Genomic DNA, 23395 nt, shown 5'->3' with positions numbered 1-23395 from the left:
TAAGCGAATGGAAGGAAAAGTAAAACAAATTCAAACAGCTTTTTACGGCAAATGGAAATGGAATTGGAATCAGAGTTAAAATCCGAATCGGAAGTGCAGCTGCCTAGGGATTAGCATTGCAAATTAGTCGGGGAAATTACACAAAGCGAATAAGATAATTAAAAGGAGATTGATTGCGTTGTTAGTTGTGTATACACAAAAATCAAAAGAATGTTAGATTAATATTAAAAAAAAAGGAAAATTTTGTACTTTAGTTAATATTGTACTTTAGTTAAATTTTAATCAAATTTTGGGGTAATATAGTAATTACCAGTGGTTGATCCAGGATTTGGTTGTGAATTGGAGTTTTAGAACAAACATTGGTAGTTGCTTAATTTTGTAATACCACATTTCCATTTAGTTTTCAACCTAAGAAGGGGAGTTCCATCCCCCAATTTTCTCCTTGGATCCGTGCATTATAATTATTATACCTAATTATAATTTGAGATAGATTATTTCCTTTCTCCCGAATCAGGTTTCCTTATCATCATACATCATCCTATCGACAAGCAGTTGGCAATGGTATAGGAAAAACCGAAGAAAAAAGTTACAACTCAATTGGCTCCAAATTGTTTGGCCAACTTGTGCATCTCAAGGCAAGCTGGTAAAAGTGCATAATTCTATAAAAAGGCACACAAATTGAAACACAAACACAAGCCGGAGAGGAGAGACTTCAAAGTGGGTTCGAAGCCCTGCTCCTCCTCCTTCTTCCGCCAAGTTGGTAGTAAAAGAAAAGTTGAGCTGGCAGTCTGTGAGTTTCTATTAAAAATATTGTCAACTCAATACTGGCGAAGTAAGTGCAGCGTAGGCGACGGGGTGACTCTCCGAGTTGATTGTTGTAAACAAAGTTTTCATAAAGAATTTCCACGCCGCCAAAGGATATAAAAAAAGAGAAAGCCAAAAAATAGGGAGCCGACAAATTGGCAAAACCTCGAAAAGAATCACAACACAAGGCAGCAGGCACAAGGCAACCCAGGCAGCTGCGGTTGGTGGCACAACAAATAAATTGACATTCCCCCACCGTCATTTACTCGACAATCCTCCCCGTCTGAGCCACTCGTTATCATAGTTATGGTTGAGGCTTTAGCCGCAGCCAGGCAACGATGAATGCTGCGGTTTTTCCTCGGGAAAATGCAGGAAGAGAAGGGGGGCATCAGAACCAAGGTGTTAGGCTGAGGCATAGAATCGGATGCTGCCGGTGGCTTTACCATATATTCCAGATACTCCAGCTCCTGCGGCTGCTGTTGCTGCCACAAATTAAAATGTGGCCGCGCTTAAATTCCCACACAAAATTTATTGTTTTTGCCGCCTGTTTGGTAACTTGGCAAAGAGCCCAAGGAGCAGGAACCCAGGAACAAAGCCAGCCAGTCAGCCAGAAATAGGCAAATAAGTTAAATGCTTTCTGGGCCAAATATTTATTGGCGAGGAATGGGAACAAGTGCGAATGAGATCATGGAATGATTTATGTAAATTAATTTCTGGCAAAAATATAATAAAAACATTATTATTTGTTTCTTTGTTCTAATATTTCTCTCTATTTTTTAGTAAAACTGTAATAAAAACGAATTCAATTACTCTTAATTATAATGCCTACTGGATTTACACTTTCGTCTATTTTTAAATGGATTTTAAATTCACTTTGATGCAATCCCATTTCACTGATTCATTTTTTATGCCGCACATTAGTCAAACTGACCAACAAAGTTATGAAACCTTCGCCGCTGGCATAATAAATACAAAAAAAAGCGAACAGAAATCTCCTCTGATCCAACAAGCAAAACAAAAATAGCTGCCAAGGATAATGCGTTGCAAATGTCGACGACAATAAAAAGGATAATGCGACAAGTTGAAAACGAGCCAAAAAGGCGACCGAATGACCGCCATTTCTGCCCAGAAAAGTTTGCGCCAAGCACAAAGAATAAGAAAAGAAAAGGAGAACAGAAGAAAAAACTTTGTTAAAAGGAGAAACAGAAAGTTGAAAGCATTTAATGAGTTTATTGAACCAATTGCACAAGTTGCAGGTTGTTAGTTGCAAGTTGCAAGCTGCATGTTGCGTCATTGAGTTTGCAGAAAGCCGAAGAAATCCCGGGATTTGCTATTCTACTTGCCAACTGATTCTTGGCCAACTAAGACGAATGAAGAAAAGCGCTCTCCTATCTCTAAGTTAAGAATGAATTAAAGCTTAAGCTACGTAGTTTTTTCTGTGATTCGCCGGCTCTTGGAAGCTAATTCAGCAGCCCAGCTTCGCAAGAAGCCAACTGCAATTCTTCTTGGCCATTCGTCTTGGCCATTTTGCCCATATCCGTCCGAATGTCGCCAGGGTCAGCAGTGCTGCTGCTGGGCAAACGAAATTGCGGCAGACAGAAGTCATTTAAGGAGAATTTATGGGATTTTAACTGACATTTAAACAGTCGCCAAGAAACAGGGACAGATAGCCGGGGGAAATGAGAGGGGGGATCGGTGGCAGAGGAACTTGTCGACCAAGATTAGCGACGACTGTGCAACAAAATGTTATGGACAGAGCCCCCGGATAATGAACGACTCAGTCCTCCTCCTCGGCGATCCGGGGATATGAAGAGACGAGAAAGGAGACCCAAAAGGAGCGAAGCGAGAAAAATGAAATGTAATTACATTTGAAAATGGAAAGAACAAAAAAAAGGGGAGGAAAGGAAAATGCTAAGGAAAAATGTAAACGACGGTCAGTCCAGAGAAACATCTGGAGCCGATGGCCAGTTTTGGGGCGTCGCTTCCGAGCAAAAATCACTGCAGTATTTCCTTGTAATTAACTTCATGAAGATGTTCCCTATTCCGAGGGAGTAAAAACGAGAACTGAATGGAAAAAGCCCCGCTGACAGCTCAGATTGAAGGAAGATGAGTGAGTGAAAGGGGAAATGCTGGCTGGAAAATTGAATGCTTGATTTTGTTCGCCACACATTGGAAAAAATAAATCGATTGTCTGGATTTACAAAAATAAAATAGGTACTGTTAAAAAAAAAGTTTTAGTTTTGTTTATTTAGAAGTTCCAACACGGACAAGAAACCTTTTACCAATCCTTTCGATTTTATTCATGAATACTCATTTAAATATTTAACGTAATTAAACTATACTTTTTAATGACAAGTTAAGTATTCGCGTAAATTCTTTTAATTAAAAAACTTTCTTCAATATCACATAAATCTGCCTATCAATATTCAATGAAGCCCAAGAAATTTTGTTCTCCCATTTATATCAATTACTTAACATGATTCGTAATAGTTATTTTCTTGTCTACATACAAATCAAAAAAAAACACCTCTTAACGAGGTAAAAAACTAGTGACGATCGCACCATCAACATACAAAAGTTCTGATATCAACATTTGTGACGAAAAATTATTACACTCGTCATTAAATAGACTTTCTAATATTTTCTCATTCGGCCCGCCCTAGCAAACTATTCCAGCATTTTTCCCTTCACAGGCATTTTCTATTGCAGCGTGCCGAATGAGAAAATATTAGAAAGTCTATTTAATGACGAGTGTAATAATTTTTCGTCACAAATGTTGATATCAGAACTTTTGTATGTTGATGGTGCGATCGTCACTAGTTTTTTACCTCGTTAAGAGGTGTTTTTTTTTGATATCAGAAGTTTTTGTTTGTTTACATTTGCTCACATAGGAGCTAATATATACATACATTTAAATTTAAATTGATCAATCATAATTTTTAAGCCATTGTATTTAAACAAATTAAGTTAAAAAGGCGTTTAAGTATTTCAAAATACCTTTTAAACGATGTATAGCACATGTCGGTACCTTTAGTAGTGTAGAACTTACAAACTAACGAAATTTAGCTATTTTTAGCTTTTTCCCGCTAAAGTAGCGGCTTTTTCCAAAAGTCGTAGAACAAAAGATTCCTATATGGAACTCTTAAGTTCAAATTTACTGATTCCATGACCCTAAAATACAGTTCGGATACCCTCCCACAAAATTCAATACTCAGGGAGCGTTAATTGTTCGAGCTGGCAAAAGTGGCTATTTTCGAATAAAAATAACTTTTAAACGTGACTTTTTACAGTAATGTGTTACATACCAAAATTTAAGGAATCTCAAGGGCTATACAGTTTAAGGTTTTAAAGAAAATCGTTAGAGCCGTTTTTGAGAAAAATAAAAAAAAGCTAAAAAAAAAGTTTTAAAAAATTGTCTTTTGTTCATATTTTTTTATCTATTACATTTACACAAATTGCATATAGAAGGCGTTTATAGCATTTAAAAATACCTTTCAAACGAGATGCAGCACAAGCCTGTAGATTTAGTAGTATAGAAGTTACGGCTTTCCGAATTTTAGCTACTTATAGCTGTTTTCCCGCTAAACTAGCGAGTTTTTCCAAAAGTGGTAGAACAAAAGTTGTTTATATCGATGTGATGAACGTCATATCAAATTTTCAAAACTTAAAAAACATGTTTTGGACAAACTGACAAACTGACAAACTGACAAACTGACAAACTGACAAACTGACAAACAGAATTAAATTTTCATTTTGGGAAGACGAAGAAAATCTTATTTTGGCTATAACTTTTGAACGGAGCGTCGGATTTTGACAAATGACCCCTCATTCGACGGGTATTTTCAAAAGGAATACAACTAAAACATTGCGAGGGGGCATTTATCCCCACCGGCCCCAACAGCTCCAAATTTCGAAATTTTCACTTTTTCACTTTCACCGCTCTCTCTCCCAAGCCAATTGATTTTCTTAAAGTCTTGGTATGCAATCCTTTAAGTTTTTGCAATACCTTTCGATTGGTGTATTACTCATTACGATCGGACTATCAAAAACCACATCCCTACATTACAGTGCACTTAAGCAAACACAGGATGGAATGAATGATGCTTTAATGCAAGAGGAAAACTTTAATTTCGGAAAACTCAATGGGAATTTAATTAAGCAGAACTTATTGAAAGTCAAAGGCTGCACAAACAAACCAAATTACCGGAGGTAAACTTAAAGCAATTATAGCTGCAGCGATATATTCTTATTTTATAATTTAATTATGTAGTCGAATAAAAAATGCTCGTACCTTTAATACTGTTTATCCACGCCAACCGTTTCTGAAAGAAAACAAGAAAGAATTCATTAGTTAATTGCTGTTTCATGAAAAAGTTGCAAGTATAAAGAAAATCACAAGTTTGCAAGTGCGAAAGTTTAAAGTCAAAGCAAATGCTTGATAAACTTTATAACTACTTTAGAAGTATTCCCCTTATAGGCTTTTCATTGAAATACCCTAATTGGTCATTAGCGAGATTTAATTTGATTTAAAAACTTTGTCTCTGCTGCTTTAATAAAGGGGTTTTGAAAAGTTTATGAAAGCTTAAGAAGTGTAAAATACTACTCCCTTTATGGGAAAGCTTTATGCCACTTTGATATAAAGTTATGAAACCGAGAATTACTTCATAGTATTTTTATTCAAAAGTGTTCTTATTTAAACGTACATATAAACTATATACTCATGCATATATGAGCAGCGCACTCTGTATAAAAATCAACTTCAACTCAACAAGGTCGACCCCAATTTACTGCTCCCCAGCAAAGTGTGAATAAAGAGGGGTTCTCATAGGCCAGAGGGCGAAATGCGGGTTGCAAACGCGGGACTTTCAAACTGCCAAACCGCAAAATTTGCAGCCACAATTTCTGTCTGTGATTTGCTGCTCTCCAGTGCGTTTTAGCATATTTCCATAATTTTTCAAAAATGTGTGGTATTCAGAGGGGCTGGCTATCCCAGAAACAATTTACTCGTTAAATAGTTTCACTTCCCTCTGCCCTCCATCCATATTCCCATCGATATTTTTTTGCAAACTGCACTTGTAAGTTTCTTCTTCCCTGCTTCTTCTTCTTCTTGGCAGCAGTAACAAACTGTGGCAACAGTAATCGAAAAGTTAATTCTCCGAAAAACAAGGTAATTAGTGTAGCAGTGCCCATAAAACCCAAGCGAATGTGCAAAAATAACGAGAAAAGTTTAAAAAGTGCCCAACAAAACGGCGATGGCGATGGAAAGCGGGGTAAAGTGAAGGGGCTAGGAAAAAAAATAGAGCTAAAAAAAGGTAGAAACAAGAACTACGAAGTGGGGAAAAGTGTGGCATTGTTGGTTGCAACTAGGCAAAGGCAAACACGCCGTAATGAATGGCTCCGACTTGTAGGATGCAGTCTGGGGGTCTGAGGGTCTAGGGTACAGGTGGTATACGGTATACCGGTATAGTTAGGGCCCCAGGTAAAACTATAGTTGCAGCCGCAGCTTCAAATAAGGGTACCCCAACCCAACCAGCAACTAGAAAGATCTCGTTAGGCGTTGCCAAGGTAGCCGAAAATGCAGGTGAGTGCGTAAAATGTTGGATTGGTTGGTAACCGATTCCATGTCAAGGTTTAATGGCTTCAACTTTTTCCTATTTTTCACGAATTAAAGTTTGTTTTTATTTTGTCAAAAGCTCTTCAATAGTCCTCTTCACTGCTGAATTCACTTTGCCGCTTGTAAACCAAATTGAAATGTCAAAAATTGTCATAGAGTAAAAGTGACGTTTGCATATCTAACGTTTCGGTATTTGCATATCTACTGTACTCAATCATTTATTTTAAATTTTGAACTTGAATTTGAAATGTTTATATAGAAACTTGAAGTAACATTTTTATACCCTTGCAGAGGGTATTATGATTTCAGTCAGAAGTTTGCAACGCAGTGAAGGAGACGTTTCCGACCCCATAAAGTATATATATTCTTGATCAGCATCACTAGACGAGTCGATCTAGCCATGTCCGTCTGTCCGTCTGTCCGTCTGTCTGTTTCTACGCAAACTAGTCTCTCAGTTTTTGAGCTATCGGAATGAAACTTTCCCAAAAGTCTTCTTTCTATTGCAGGTAGTATATATGTCGGAACCGACCGGATCGGACAACTATATCTTATAGCTCCCATAGGAAGGATCGGAAAAGAAAACGTTAAAAAAATTCTAGCTTCGGTGGTTTTTGAAATATTACCTTCTACTTTTGGGGATGTTATTTTTTAAATATTTCTGAATTTCGAATTAAATATTTAAAAAGTCGGACTAATATATCATATAGCTGCCATAGGAACAATCGGAAAATTAATGGAAAAGTAATAGGAAATAAATTCTAGCTTCTTTGGTTTTTATTGTATTATCTTCTACTCTAGGATATGACTCTTTTTAAATATTTCCGAATTTCAATTTTAATTTGATCAAAATCGGACGACTATATCATATAGCTGCCATAGGAACGATCGGAAAATTAATGAGATTAATGAAATTAATTGAACGTTTTTGCGATTTGTTAATTAATAGGAATGATCTGCAAGGGTATTTAAGCTTCGGCTGGCCGAAGCTAGCTTCCTTTCTTGTTTTTTATTAAAGTACACTTTTATTTAATCAAAAAAAAACACCTCTTAACGAGGTAAAAAACTAGTGACGATCGCACCATCAACATACAAAAGTTCTGATATCAACATTTGTGACGAAAAATTATTACACTCGTCATTAAATAGACTTTCTAATATTTTCTCATTCGGCCCGCCCTAGCAAACTATTCCAGCATTTTTCCCTTCACAGGCATTTTCTATTGCAGCGTGCCGAATGAGAAAATATTAGAAAGTCTATTTAATGACGAGTGTAATAATTTTTCGTCACAAATGTTGATATCAGAACTTTTGTATGTTGATGGTGCGATCGTCACTAGTTTTTTACCTCGTTAAGAGGTGTTTTTTTTTTGATATCAGAAGTTTTTGTTTGTTTACATTTGCTCACATAGGAGCTAATATATACATACATTTAAATTTAAATTGATCAATCATAATTTTTAAGCCATTGTATTTAAACAAATTAAGTTAAAAAGGCGTTTAAGTATTTCAAAATACCTTTTAAACGATGTATAGCACATGTCGGTACCTTTAGTAGTGTAGAACTTACAAACTAACGAAATTTAGCTATTTTTAGCTTTTTCCCGCTAAAGTAGCGGCTTTTTCCAAAAGTCGTAGAACAAAAGATTCCTATATGGAACTCTTAAGTTCAAATTTACTGATTCCATGACCCTAAAATACAGTTCGGATACCCTCCCACAAAATTCAATACTCAGGGAGCGTTAATTGTTCGAGCTGGCAAAAGTGGCTATTTTCGAATAAAAATAACTTTTAAACGTGACTTTTTACAGTAATGTGTTACATACCAAAATTTAAGGAATCTCAAGGGCTATACAGTTTAAGGTTTTAAAGAAAATCGTTAGAGCCGTTTTTGAGAAAAATAAAAAAAAGCTAAAAAAAAAGTTTTAAAAAATTGTCTTTTGTTCATATTTTTTTATCTATTACATTTACACAAATTGCATATAGAAGGCGTTTATAGCATTTAAAAATACCTTTCAAACGAGATGCAGCACAAGCCTGTAGATTTAGTAGTATAGAAGTTACGGCTTTCCGCTAAACTAGCGAGTTTTTCCAAAAGTGGTAGAACAAAAGTTGTTTATATCGATGTGATGAACGTCATATCAAATTTTCAAAACTTAAAAAACATGTTTTGGACAAACTGACAAACTGACAAACTGACAAACTGACAAACAGAATTAAATTTTCATTTTGGGAAGACGAAGAAAATCTTATTTTGGCTATAACTTTTGAACGGAGCGTCGGATTTTGACAAATGACCCCTCATTCGACGGGTATTTTCAAAAGGAATACAACTAAAACATTGCGAGGGGGCATTTATCCCCACCGGCCCCAACAGCTCCAAATTTCGAAATTTTCACTTTTTCACTTTCACCGCTCTCTCTCCCAAGCCAATTGATTTTCTTAAAGTCTTGGTATGCAATCCTTTAAGTTTTTGCAATACCTTTCGATTGGTGTATTACTCATTACGATCGGACTATCACAGCAGATTTTCAATTTTGCGGCTATATAATAGTAGTCGCCTTCGCACACTCTCCTGGTGCGCTTCGTCACTACATGGACTGCCGTCCATAGTGATACACCTACTAAAAACCATATCAACTCCAAACCCCAATGGCGTATCCAGGATTTGGTTGTGTGGGGTATGTTCAGAAAAATTTTGTGAGGGATTTATCACCCATTTTATCCCCTTTACTTTTTCTCCAGATAGAGCAACTCTTTTGAACCACTCACATGCACGAGCCCTCAATTAATTAATAAACAAAACTTTTGCGCAAAACTCTTCGAGTGCTGCATCCACACACACGCGCGCTGTGAAAGAACTTTTTGCCGACTGTCGTTTGTTATGCCAAAAACTTGAGTTGTCCCACCGATATGGCCCAAAAATATATATAGCCAGGAGAGAAACCCTTTACCCTTTACCCATCCCCACCTCCTAGTTGCGCCTAATGACAAACATGAAGTTTTTGCCACCACATCAATCAAAAGTTTTTCATCAACGTCATCAGAGTTATCACCATGGCCGCAGGCGGTGTACAGATAAAAACCACCAAACACACACACAGAATCACACCCTGTAATATAGATTCAACATTCAGCAACAACAAGAAAAACAACAATAATAAACCGCTGCCAACACCCTGAGACATGTTGACAAACAAGAACAACATCGGCTAGCCGACAGAAGACAACAATAACACAATGGCAAAAAGAGCAGAGGAAAACTGCCGAAAGCGGGAAAAACTTAAATTATGAACGGACAAGCGGCGAACACGCGGCGTATACGTAATTTTCCTCGGTCTCGTGGCTGCTGCTAAATGTCTGCATAATTTATGGATTTAACAGCGGCAGCAACAACAACTTCGACCGCAAATAGCAGAAATTGGTAGGTAGGTAGGTAGCACTCCTGATGCGCTAGCACCTTAAATAAGAGAAATGGCAGCCATAAAATGCCAACAGCAATGGCAAGTGGAACCAGAACGACGATCGGGGGGAAATATCATCAGCCGACCAACTAAATAACTCAAATAAAATGCCTCGAATGCCGCACAAATCTTTTCAACTTGCTCCAACGACGGTGAGATGATGGAAAATGCAAGGGGACACTAGCAAAAATAGTAGCGTAATTAAGAATATAATAATAAATATTTCTTTTGCTATTTAAAAGAAAAAAAAACAGAAAAAAAACATGAGTAATCTTTAAATAACAAGAGAGGACGCTTTAGTCGGGTTGGTGTCCCGACTATCTAATACGCGCCACTCAGCTAAAGGGAGTGCAAGAGAGATGGATATATAAATTTTTTTTGATTGCGCATAACTTTTTAATGAATGGTCCGATTTGAAAAATGTCTTCTATATTTCGATAGGTATAGGTACACAACGAAACTGCATTTATACTTTTTGGAAATCTTTAAAGGGCGATTGTGGGTGTTAGAGGTGGCGTGGCGCCCAAAGAAGCCCAGATCTCAGCGTTCATACAGACGGACGGACAGACGTCAACTTATTGGCATTTTATTTTCTAACAATTAAATAATAAAGAATTCAAAATTAGTAAACTTTAGTAAATCGTAGTAAACCGTAGTAAATCGTAGGTAATCGTAGTAAATCGTAGTAAATCGTGGTAAACCGTAGTAAATCGTAGTAAATTATAGTGAACCGTAGTAAACCGTAGTAAACCGTAGTAAACCGTAGTAAATCATGTTAAATCGTAGTAAACTGTATTAAATCGTAGTAAATCGTAGTAAACCGTAGTAAACCGTAGTAAACCGAAGTAAATTGTAGTAAACCGTAGTAAATCGTAGTAAACCGAAGTAAATCGTAGTAAATTGCAGTAAACCGAAGTAAATTGTAGTAAACCGTAGTAAATCGTAGTAAACCGAAGTAAATCGTAGTAAATTGCAGTAAACCGAAGTAAATCGTAGTAATGTGTAGTAAACCGAAGTGAATTGTAGTAAATCGTAGTAAATCGTAGTAAACCGTAGTAAACTGTAGTATATCGTAGTTAAGCGTAGTAAATCGTAGTAAATCGTAGTAAAGCGTAGTAAATCGTAGTAAATCGTAGAAAGCCGTAGTTAATATACCCTTTATAAAAGCAAGAATTAAATTTTTAAATTATTATATGGAAAGATAAATGCACAAAAGGTATTTCAATAACACTGGCATGCCCCCTAATATCTCAGTGTAATATTGATAGACCAAGAGCACTTCATCTTCTTCATGGGACCGACTAAAAAATATAAGATGAAGATATGGCCAAAGCGGCAGAAGATAGGACGTAGTCGGAGAGCCAAACATAATCAGCTTCATCATCAATGCGGTGGCAAGTGTGGGGGAGGGGGAGGTTACCGAGGTGGCAGATTGCCACACCTTCGCTTATACGTGGCCATGTCATGAATCAGGCTCACAGGGAGGGGAAAGAGGAGAAGAAGTCGAAGAAGGAGGGGCATTGGGTGGGTGTTGCTGTCACCATCAACATCTTCATCTTGCTCTTGTTCTTCCCATTTGCGACAGGGGCGACATCTTCATCTTTCAAATGCGTTTAATTATGTCAAAGTAGGAGCCTTTTTTTTGCAGCTTTCCTTTCCACCTTCTCGCTTTTCCTGGGCATTGCTGTCCTTTGGGAGACACCCAGGAGAATATAAGTCACCTTACAGATATATAAAGCAGCAGGAGACCAGATATTCTTATATATATGCATGAAGGAGATTCTCTTGAAGTTTGGCTGGCCAAAAGCACACACACACACAGACATTATAACCTCGTATTAAAGCCATGTGTAAGATGTGTCATTTCCATTTTATTTTCCTGACAAAACCCCCCTACATCTCCCACCACCCCCTCGACTATACCAATCGCTTTTTGCATTTGTTTCATTTGTGCGACGTTTCACATTAAGCTTGACAGTCGGGCTTTTGTGCATAATCGTGATGCCGTTAGCTCCGGCTTTAGTCCTGTTCTCCGGACTGCGGACTCCGGACTCCGGTCTCCAACTCTTGTCCTGTTTTCAGGCTCTGTCCCTTCATTTCCTTTAGTTCTTCCCTTAGACTCTACAGCCCCCCCAGCCATTTTGCCTGCTGATGGAAATAAGCTACCAATTACTAAAGTGTTTCACTCTAAAGCCATTGCAGTTGTTGTTGCTCCTGATTTTGCTTCGGTCGCTGCTTTTGATTCCGTAACTTCCTCCTCCACTGCTCCGATTTCCCATTCAGCTGCTGCTGATCTGGACTTGAACATGGACATGGAAATGGACTAAAATGCTGGACGTTGGCATTAGTAGGAGCTTCGGGGCAAGAGAACAAACCTGCAGGACATCCACAAATGCAAGTAATGTATGAAATTGAATCGTGGATGAGTATGCATGTGGCTTTTCACATAACTCCTTGAAGCATCGATTACATTATCTTTCCTTGGGTCAAACATTAATTATAATGTGCGGCAAGGTGTTGCTAATTTGAATTCAACATTTAATATATTATTAAACTGTTTTCAGAAGATGAGGTATTTAGTGGTACCAAGTGTTTCACTTAACTAAGAGTTTAATTCTTGATATAAATGCTAAGTCAAGTCACTTTAATCGGATAGTATTTAAGTGCTTATCAGTACCTATAAGCCGTGCTTAATTCATTATTAACCATTTATGAAATCGTATTAAAAATAAAAAAGGCGTCTTTATCTTTTTCTTAGTAGGTTAAGTTGTGCTTTTAAGATACGAATTCTTATTCAAAATGAAAAGTACGTGCTCTTAATAAGACCAACTGACTTTTCACGTATAAGATATCTTATAATACTTCCGATGATTTAACAGCTTTAATTAAATGATTAAATATTATTTATCAATGAATATCAGATTATAAATTACCGATAAAGGCTATTCCGTATTTAAACATAGTCTCATAAAGTGTACTTTAATAATTTAAAGTTTGTAAAGCTGGATGTTAACTCTCAGCGTTCGGTAAAGCTTCATCTCCAACAAATTCCCCCTTTTCACTCTCATCTGGTTGCTTTTCCAATTGCCATTCGAGCGTAACATACGCACACACAGAAACACACACAAGTCCGTCCATCATCATTTTAGCATTGCAGATTTAATTTCGTCAAAGTGGAAAAGTCAACCGAAAGGTCGCCGACGGCTGACTACGCACCAATGAGTGCCACACCAAAACACTCTGATTCCACCGAGCCCCCCAACCCCACGAAAATCATTCCCCACGGCCAAATACGCTCCATGCATATGTGTGTGACCCACAGATGGCGAAAGGACCAAGGACCAAGGACCAGGGATACCAATAGCAGCAACAACAACCAGGACGAAAGCAAACATAAGGCGTCAAAGAAGTCTGAACATTCGCGGAGGGTTGTTTTACACATTTGAAAAACCATACTCATATCCAAAAATATATATATTTAATTTGATTTGTGGAAATTTAAGTTTAATTTTCCTCATTTTGAGAATTTAGTTTTAAGATTAATGATACGTTAAATTAATTAATTAAAATTTAAGATTCTTTTAAAATAAATATTTTTTTTCCAACATTTTAAAATTGTTAAGTTTTTTTAATGAAAACGTGTTATAGGTAAATTTTGGTATGTGTAGAAAATATTTCATCACTATGGACGGCAGTCCATGTAGTGACGAAGCGCACCAGGAGAGTGTGCGAAGGCGACTACTATTATATAGCCGCAAAATTGAAAATCTGCTGTGATAGTCCGATCGTAATAAGTAATACACCAATCGAAAGGTATTGCAAAAACTTAAAGGATTGCATACCAAGACTTTAAGAAAATCAATTGGCTTGGGAGAGAGAGCGGTGAAAGTGAAAAAGTGAAAATTTCGAAATTTGGAGCTGTTGGGGCCGGTGGGGATAAATGCCCCCTCGCAATGTTTTAGTTGTATTCCTTTTGAAAATACCCGTCGAATGAGGGGTCATTTGTCAAAATCCGACGCTCCGTTCAAAAGTTATAGCCAAAATAAGATTTTCTTCTTCTTCCCAAAATGAAAATTTAATTCTGTTTGTCAGTTTGTCCACTTGTCCACTTGTCCAAAATATGTTTTTTAAGTTCTGAAAATTTGATATGACGTTCATCACATCGATATAAAAAACTTTTGTTCTACCACTTTTGGAAAAACTAGCTAGTTTAGCGGGAAAACAGCTATAAATAGCTAAAATTCGGAAAGCCGTAACTTCTATACTACTAAAGCTACAGACTTGTGCTGCATCTCGTTTGAAAGGTATTTTTAAATGCTACAAACGCCTTCTATATGCAATTTGTGTAAATGTAATAGTTAAAAAGATATGAACAAAATAAAATTTGTTTAAACTTTTTTTTAGCTTTTTTTTAATTTTCTCAAAAACGGCTCTAACGATTTTCCTTACAACTTTAAACTGTATAGCCCTTGAGATTCCTTAAATTTTGGTATATAACACATTACTGTAAAAAGTCACGTTTAAAAGTTATTTTTATACGAAAATAGCCACTTTTGCCAGCTCAGAACAACTAACGCTCCCTGAGTATTGAATTTTGTGGGAGGGTATCCGAACTGTATTTTAGAGTCATGGAATCAGTAAATTTGCACTTAAGAGTTCCATATAGGAATCTGTTGTTCTACGACTTTTGGAAAAAGCCGCTACTTTAGCGGGAAAAAGCTAAAAATAGCTCAATTTCGTTAGTTTGTAAGTTCTACACTACTAAAGGTACAGACATGTGCTATACCTCGTTTAAAAGGTATTTTGAAATACTTCAACGCCTTTTTAACTTAATTTGTTAAAATACAATAGTTTAAAAATTATGATTGACCAATTTAAATTTAAATGTATATATTAGCTCCTATGAGAGCAAATGTAAACAAACAAAAACTTCTGATATCAAATAAAAACACCTCTTAACGAGGTAAAAAACTAGTGACGACCGCACCTTCAACATACAAAAGTTCTGATATCAACATTTGTGACGAAAAATTATTACACTCGTCATTAAATAGACTTTCTAATCTTTTCTCATTCGTCACGCTGCAATAGAAAATGCCTGTAAGGGGAAAAAGGCTGGAATAGTTTGCTAGGGCGGGCCGAATGAGAAAAGATTAGAAAGTCTATTTAATGACGAGTGTAATAATTTTTCGTCACAAATGTTGATATCAGAACTTTTGTATGTTGAAGGTGCGGTCGTCACTAGTTTTTTACCTCGTTAAGAGGTGTTTTTATTTGATAATTTTCTTAAGGAAGGTTTCATTTCTGGCGAAAGACAAAAGATGATTTTTATCCTAATACCCCAATGTCATATTCGAAGAAATCCCCCACATTTTCCCCTTTGATCGGGCTCAATAGATAACACCTTGAAGTTCTCGTTTAGCCCTCGCCTCAGACCCAAACTTGAATACTAATGACATTTGCTATCTGTTCATTTGTCTTTGCTGTTTTCCATTTTTTTTGCGTTCGGTCTGAGAGCTTGTCAAAGGGTTAAGCGTTAGACACGGCAAAAAGGGAAAGAGACGGGGCGACAGCTGCTTACTCGCTCTAACTAACCGTACTCGACACGTTCCACTTGGCTGGGTCAATATGCTGGCGGATTTGCTGTGCCCTGTAATTAAACACTTTTTTGTGGGGAGTGGGGGGTGATTCTCTTGATGATGAGCTAAAGGTGAATGTCTATGTCTAGCAGTTTATTTCCCGAAATTAATGAGAATCTTCGAGTGGGCACCTGAGTTCATTCCTCTCCCTCTTTAAAAACCCAATTAGTCGCCTAACGTTTATTTCGGCCCACAAAACGGAGATGCCAATTTTGCTGTCATTCGCATTTAATTGACACAACTGTTGGCTTTCGGCCTAATTGATGACTTGATGCCACACGTATATCCAACTCCCATCGAATACTCCACCTCCTCCTGTTATTTTCACTCGCATCGTTTGTTTTAGTTGCCAAGAGCCTGCTAAGCAAATAAATAAATCAAGATATAAGCAAAGAAACACTCGGGCTCCCAAATGGATTCGAAATAGTTGCAGTCCATCCGTGAAGCTGTCGAGTTCGCCCCGGTCATAAAGTGAAGAATCCACTTGCCAAGTTGAGTACTCGAGGACCTCTGGTGTGGGCAGTGCATAAATTGTATAAATACGTTTTCAGCAGCACATCAGTCATGGTCAGTCCGAACAGGACCAAACTGCAGTCATCTGGTATCCTTTAAAGTTTGCCCCAAAAGGTATATGGGATTTATAAAAAGGATAGTAATAGAAAAACTTATTTACAACTTTATTCAAAACAAACTTTATTTATTTTGACTAATAAAAATGTATATAAAATTCTTCATGAAATGTTGAGAAAGCTGTTATCCTGACTTAAATAAACTCATAAAATTTAATAAGATCATTTGGTGAAATAATATAGGTACAGTTTAATATCAGTTAAACAAAGTAATTGAATCCGAATAAGAGGTATCTGTTATTCGTCACTTTCAACCAATAAAAATATATTCTCACTTATTTTTGTTCGTTTCGGGAGCAATGAATTCATACAACTGAAGTAATCTCTGGAATTTTTCGGACATGATATCTCAGTCCGAGCCCACATGGCACATGGCACACACATCAGCAGCTTCAACATCAATGTCACAGAGAGAGGAGGATGCACAAAATGCATTTTAAATATTTATGAAACATGTCATGCCGACACCCCCGCCTTCGATCGAATGCGTGCATTGTGGTCATTATTCAAAATAATCGAGACATCGTGCCGCTTGAGTCTTGAGAATGGCCATTGGTCAATTCATGAATATGTAAACGAGCATATAACGCATACGCACCCTGGGCGGCCTAATAACAAAGTGCCTGCTCCAGCAGAATTGCCTTGAAAATTGCCCAGAAAAGTCCCCAAATCTGATACCCAGCCATCGTTTAGCCCGTTTGCATTGTTAGCAATTTTGTTGTGGTCAGTGTTAAAGGGTTTTTGAGTTTATCCAATTTATTAGAAAACTATTTGCAGGCCCAAACAATGAAACGTGATCATCGCAAAGTTGTAAGGATTGCGGATATCGAATTGGTTTGCTCGAACAACTATTGACAACTATGTTGGTTCATTCGGAATAGGGCATGAACTTTTTTATTGTGGTAAAAAACCAGAATGCCAAAAGCAATACTCTGCCTTTTAGCTAAAACAGTTTTTCTGGCATTTAAGCCATAAACGAACCATTTAAAATATTTTAGGTTTAAATAAAAAATGTGTGAATAAAGCTAGCAAAGCAAATTGTTTTGGTAACAATTATCGCTGATTTACAGAAAGATTCTAAATTAATTTAGACATGGTTTGAATATAAATCAAATCCATGGAACATTTCACTTCAGTTGGCAATCAGTTAGCCGTGTCATTCAAAATAAATGTATTTATAAAAAATAAAATTAGAAAATAATAATAAAATGCATAGCAACCGGTGTAATCTGAAAAATGCATCTCCACTTGATGGGCTATTTTCAATTAAGTATTAGAGCGACAAAACCAAAATTCAATTAGATGCCATGCCATAGATTTGCTGTCATTCATGTTTTTCTCCCTTTTGCATTCTGTTGAAACCGTTGAACAAAAGATTTATGGAGTAAATCAATAAATGCATTTGACAGGGAATTCGAGTGAGACAGCGGAGTACAACAAATGAACTATGGCACCCAAAGTGCATCCCTCTATATTCCCTGTCCCCTGCAGGATCCCTCGATTCACTGTCCACTTTTGTTCCTGCCGACAAAACCCAAAAAGACTCGGACAAACTAATTCAATCTTTGCCGCTTGTCCACGTTTATCACTGATTTTTTTCGACACCCCCTTTAACCCCCATCGACTGTCTATTCCCCCATGGCCCAATGTCAGTGTTTTACAGCGAAACGGGGGGGGGAAAGTCCATTTGTGTGAATTGCATTTTTATTTGTATAGAATTTTCATAGCGAGCTTCTCCTGGCATTCACACATGTCCCTGTCCTCCGGCAGGATATTCGACTTTCCAGGGGCGGAGTTCTGGATGGCAGAAGGGGGGACAGGAGGCGTTGTCTCGTGTTGCTTTGACAGTTTTTTGGCAAACTGCCAGACGGGCCGAGCGAGCCACCGGCAATGGAGTGCACTCATCGAGAACAAAAAAAAAATAAAAGGATGGCTATTCGGGGGATGAGTTTAAAATCCGAAATACCCTCTAATTAAAAAAGAATTCAAGCAGCGAAAAATAGAGCTGTCCAACAAATATAGTGGTTTTAATTGTTTGCAAAACAACAAGTCAAAAAACTTTTTCAACTGATTTAATCACCGAAATTGTATGCTTTTTATAAAGCTTTCTAAAGAAATACCATTTATTTTAAAATGCTTTGCATAAATAAACGTTAAGCTGAAATAATAAAATTAAACATCATTTGCATTCAACAAAACACTAATCATCTATCACAAATCATAAATTAGCCATCAATTATAATTATTTCGTGTCAAATTAGCCTATTGATTTTAACAATGAATGGCATTTTAGATATTGCAAAACAATAATTTACAGGATATTTTTGAAAACAGAATACTGGGTGGTCGGTCAGTTACATGAAGAGAGGGCCCAGTTGCATAGACATAACGATATAGGTAGAGATAGGGAGACGGAGATAAAGCGAAGAATGCGTGCGGAAAATTTAGCACGCTCTACGTGCCATGGCGGCAAATAAAAAATTGAAGTAAATTTGGCAACTGGCTACAGAGTCGTTAGAAAAGAAGAAGGAGAATACGGATCAGTGGGACATGGGGGAAATGGGGAATCCCTGGCGTCAGAATGCCCTGGTCCCGCCCTTTTATCCCCCAAATCCCTCACCCTTCGACTCACAATGAAATCCGCTCAATCCAAGGGCCCCCAACTCAAGTTCAGCAGTGCGGCAATGCAGCTGAAAGGACATAAAGGACAGACCGAAAGAGACACGAAATCCTTGTGCAGACTGCAGACATCCTGTCGCCAGACTATCGCCATTTTTTTTCTGTAGCTTCTGCTGCTGCTACTGCTGCGTATTCAGATGCAGCTTAGGCCATTAGCGTTTGTGTTCTTCGATTGGTAAGAACACAAGAAAACCATTGGGATTGCGGTGCAAATTTGGTCAACAGCAAGTGGTCAGCATTTCTTTTTCATCGAAGTCTTGGAACCCTTTTTTACTGCCACTGAATTTATCGTTTTAAAATGGATTTTACCAAAAAGTGTTTGAGTATTCATATCTTTAAAAACTTATCATTTAAGAAGTTCTTAATAAGAACTGACATGGATAATAATGTCAGTTTTAATGCTTTTAAGTTAACATATTTAAACATACCAATTTAATGCCAGCACAGAAAAAAATTGACAAAAAATTAGAGTGATATGTGCATTATTTAAAGATCATTATTATTTTATTTTACAATATTTGTAAAATACTACATTTTGTATTTTTATAATTTTTATGAAATAATAAAATATCATATTTTTATGTTACAATCATAAATTTGACATTAATTATATCAGCAGGTAGAAATAAACCTTCTTCATATCGAATTTTTTTTCTGTGTGAAGTAACGTGTAATTTAAAATTTAAACATTAACCACAAATCATTTGGCGAATGATTTAAGACTTAAAGTGATGGCTTCAACCAGCCGCAGTAACAGCGGGGACAACGTATACGCACCGTTGGCCAGCAGCAGCAGCACCAGTAGCACCACGAACAACCGCTATAGCAATCGGCCAACGAGTCTAATGAATGCCCAACTATGGCCAGCTGGGCACACGGCCAACCCACTAACCTGGCCCGAACTGAAGGCAGAAGGAGGAAATATACATTATGGTGGCTGGCTGGAAAAGCGTGGCCCGAGCAACTTATTAATATGCAGAGCAGCCAGCAGGTGTCTTTGCTACCGTTTTATGCCACAATTTGCGCCACGTGCGGCTGCTGCCTTTGCTGCTGCTGCTGCTGCCGCTGCTTTTCCTGCTGCTGACAAGGCTTTAATAATGCTGCCACTCGGCTGCGTTCGCCTGGCTGCCAAAACGATTTCTTTGCTCAGCTGCAGCTCGAAATTAACAATTCGTAGCTCATTTTTCTGCCAGCAGGGTGGGCGTAAATCCATTCGGGTGGGGGCGGGACCACTTGCAGCGACAATTAGTTGAGTTATTGGCAGCAAGTTGGTCCTGTGTAAGCCCACCCCTCCTCCTTCCGCCTCTAACTTTGGCCAGCCCGAGTAATTTTGTATAGCCTGACAAACAGCAATCAGAGCAGAAATGTCCAGAGCAAAAATATTAGTTGGTTTTCATATTTAATGTTAGGTTAGGAATTTAAATATAATTTAATTTAATTAAAAGTATTTAGTATTCCCAAGGGAGCCCCACAAGTTTTACTTATATTTACAGTCGTAGTTACAATTATTAAAAAAATATTTCTTGTTTTTCAAATATCATTAAAAATTTAATTATATTATTTTTTAATGGTATATTGGACAATATTTATATTATTTTAATCAGAGGTAAATTTATTAAATATTTTAATTAATTTCCAGGCATAATAGAAAAATAGATAATATAAATGATAATGTCAGGAAAATTACAAACTTATTAACCATTTTCTTTGGGTGTGTTGTGGTTTATTTCTAGTCGCCGCATGTGGGCTGATGATCGGCTTGTTAACTGTTCATTCCAAACTCCCTCTCCTGGCTTAAACTCCCAAACAGCCACCTCCGTCACCGGACAGGACACAGTTAGGCAAAGGATTCGAGGCGGCCGCTGTCAACGCATAGTTGCTGGCCAGGACAACGGCAGGAGTAGCAGGAGCAGCAGGTGCAGAAGTTGCAGTAACCACAGCAGCAGCAGAAGCATCCTCCTCCCCCTCCTTTCAACGGACGGATGCTCATATGCTCAGCTCCTCTGACAGGTCAGCATACCTGGTGAGGTGGCCTCGGGGCAACTGCATAGCATGGACCCGACTCTTCTGGTTGGTTGGTCAGTCAGCCAAGGACTTGCAACATGCCACAGTGACATAGGAATAGCAGGAAAGAGTGGGGGGAGGGACCAGAAGGATGAGCACGATGGCAGATGATGAGCACTAAGGAAAAGTAGCAGTATTAGGAGGAAAATCAGTAGAAGGAGCTGCCCCTGCAATCCCAGCAATCCACAAATTGACTGCTGAACATGTCAAGTGATTGAAGCCCTCCTCGAACTCTTCATGACCAGGCCAAAATTGTCTGTCCACCGTTGTCATCGACATGAGGCTATTGAGTTGGCACTGCAGGATGAGAAGGCAAATTGAATCAATTGCTGCACTAAGCCAAATCATCCAATTTGGATTGCCTGAAATCTGATTTCAATTTTAATAGGATCTTGTTTAAGGAGATGAAACCCCGAAATTTCTGATATAATAAAAATCCAATTAAATGGTAGAAGAAATATAGTTTTCTAATTTTTAAATTTTCAATCCCCATTCTATGAAGCCCATTGTTTTTCAATTACCCTAAAAGCCAAACAGCTTAAATGGATATTGGCAAACAAAAACATCTCATCACAAGCTTTCATGTTATATCCACAGACCCAACGACATTTTCATTAGGTTTTCTCCTCGATGGTTGTGTGCGTATACGTAACGCAATTTGATGAGCAACTTATTGCACATACGCAGTGGTGAACGGACCATCTCCGCCTCCTACATCCTGGCCATTCCCACGATTCGTTTTTGTTTCGTTTTTTGTTGCCTTTTTCGGTAGTCACGGCTGTGTCAGACATTTCTTGATGCTACCTCTTTTTTGTCGTATTCAACTCTGACTGTAACTGCGACTGTAACTTGCACCGTTTGGCAGCAGAAGCGGCAGCGGCAGAAGGGGAAGCTATAAACCTGCTCAATGCACAAGGTTTCGCAGCCGAGGAAAATGTCAACGAAAGCTACAAAAATGCAAAATACATTGGCAAAAAAGGGAGAAAAACCATAAAAAAAAGGAAAATAATATAGGGGAGATGGGGAAATGTAAAGGAGAATTCACGCCAAATGAAATCTGCAACGAGTCTGACGCATTTAGCTGTCAGTTTGTCTTAGCGAGTCGGTCGTAGGATACGCCGTCGTCATGTCTCATTGTGCCGCAGCTCCTCCGATTCCGGGCTAAAAAGGAGAAGCCAAAGGATCCTGAAAGAAGGCGGAAGGCGGGAGAGGATGGTGGGTTATCCAGCCCAGCCAAACCGTACCAAACTTAACCGAGGCGAGGCGAAACGCAATGCGCGTAAAATAAACAAATTTCCGCAGACGACACTCAACTATGCAAACAGTAATTGGAGCAGGCAGCGGGTGGGAATGTGCATAAAGTTAGCAATGCAACTTTTGAAAATGCAAATTTTTTTCTATCGACAATTTGCCGTTATTTATCCGTAAATTATTCGTGAAAGAAAAAAATTTGCCGCTCAATTATTTTTAAAATTATGAGATGTTCTGCTAAGTTGATATCAACTTAGCAGAACACCCCCACTAAAGTTCAAAATTTCCAAAATCTTTTCTAATGGGAATTTGCCGTTATTTATCCGTAAATGATTCGCGAAAGAAAAAATTTTGTTGCTCTTGTTTTAACATTTTTTTTTTTAAACACATAGTTGTTCTGCTAAGTTGATATCAACTTAGCAGAACACCCCCACTAAAGTTCAAAATTTCCAAAATCTTTTCTAATGGGAATTTGCCGTTATTTATCCGTAAACGATTCGCGAAAGAAAAAATTTTGTTGCTCTTGTTTTAACATTTTTTTTTTAAAAAACATAGTTGTTCTGCTAAGTTGATATCAACTTAGCAGAACACCCCCACTAAAGTTCAAAATTTCCAAAATCTTTTCTAATGGGAATTTGCCGTTATTTATCCGTAAATGATTCGCGAAAGAAAAAATTTTGTTGCTCTTGTTTTAACATTTTTTTTTTAAAAAACATAGTTGTTCTGCTAAGTTGATATCAACTTAGCAGAACACCCCCACTAAAGTTCAAAATTTCCAAAATCTTTTCTAATGGGAATTTGCCGTTATTTATCCGTAAACGATTCGCGAAAGAAAAAATTTTGTTGCTCCTGTTTTAACATTTTTTTTTAAAAAAACATAGTTGTTCTGCTAAGTTGATATCAACTTAGCAGAACACCCCCACTAAAGTTCAAAATTTCCAAAATCTTTTCTAATGGGAATTTGCCGTTATTTATCCGTAAATGATTCGCGAAAGAAAAAATTTTGTTGCTCTTGTTTTAACATTTTTTTTTTAAAAAACATAGTTGTTCTGCTAAGTTGATATCAACTTAGCAGAACACCCCCACTAAAGTTCAAAATTTCCAAAATCTTTTCTAATGGGAATTTGCCGTTATTTATCCGTAAACGATTCGCGAAAGAAAAAATTTTGTTGCTCTTGTTTTAACATTTTTTTTTTAAAAAACATAGTTGTTCTGCTAAGTTGATATCAACTTAGCAGAACACCCCCACTAAAG

General features: G+C 37.5%; 1 protein-coding gene across 3 annotated transcripts in view; it reads right to left on the bottom strand.

Annotated features, from left to right (window-relative positions):
- Positions 1-23395, bottom strand: part of Cad87A (cadherin 87A) — a 73144-nt gene that overhangs the window by 23734 nt on the left and 26015 nt on the right. For all 3 annotated transcript variants that reach the window (XM_070217993.1, XM_044395508.2, XM_070217994.1), the window contains one exon: positions 5096-5126. The gene's annotated coding sequence lies outside the window, so the exon portion shown is untranslated. The remainder of the gene's footprint in view (positions 1-5095; positions 5127-23395) is intronic.

Source organism: Drosophila takahashii, chromosome 3R, assembly GCF_030179915.1.
Source record: "Drosophila takahashii strain IR98-3 E-12201 chromosome 3R, DtakHiC1v2, whole genome shotgun sequence".
NCBI lineage: Eukaryota > Metazoa > Arthropoda > Insecta > Diptera > Drosophilidae > Drosophila > Drosophila takahashii.
Note: the sequence above shows the minus strand (reverse complement) of the source record. Positions and strands in the feature narration are given on the sequence as shown.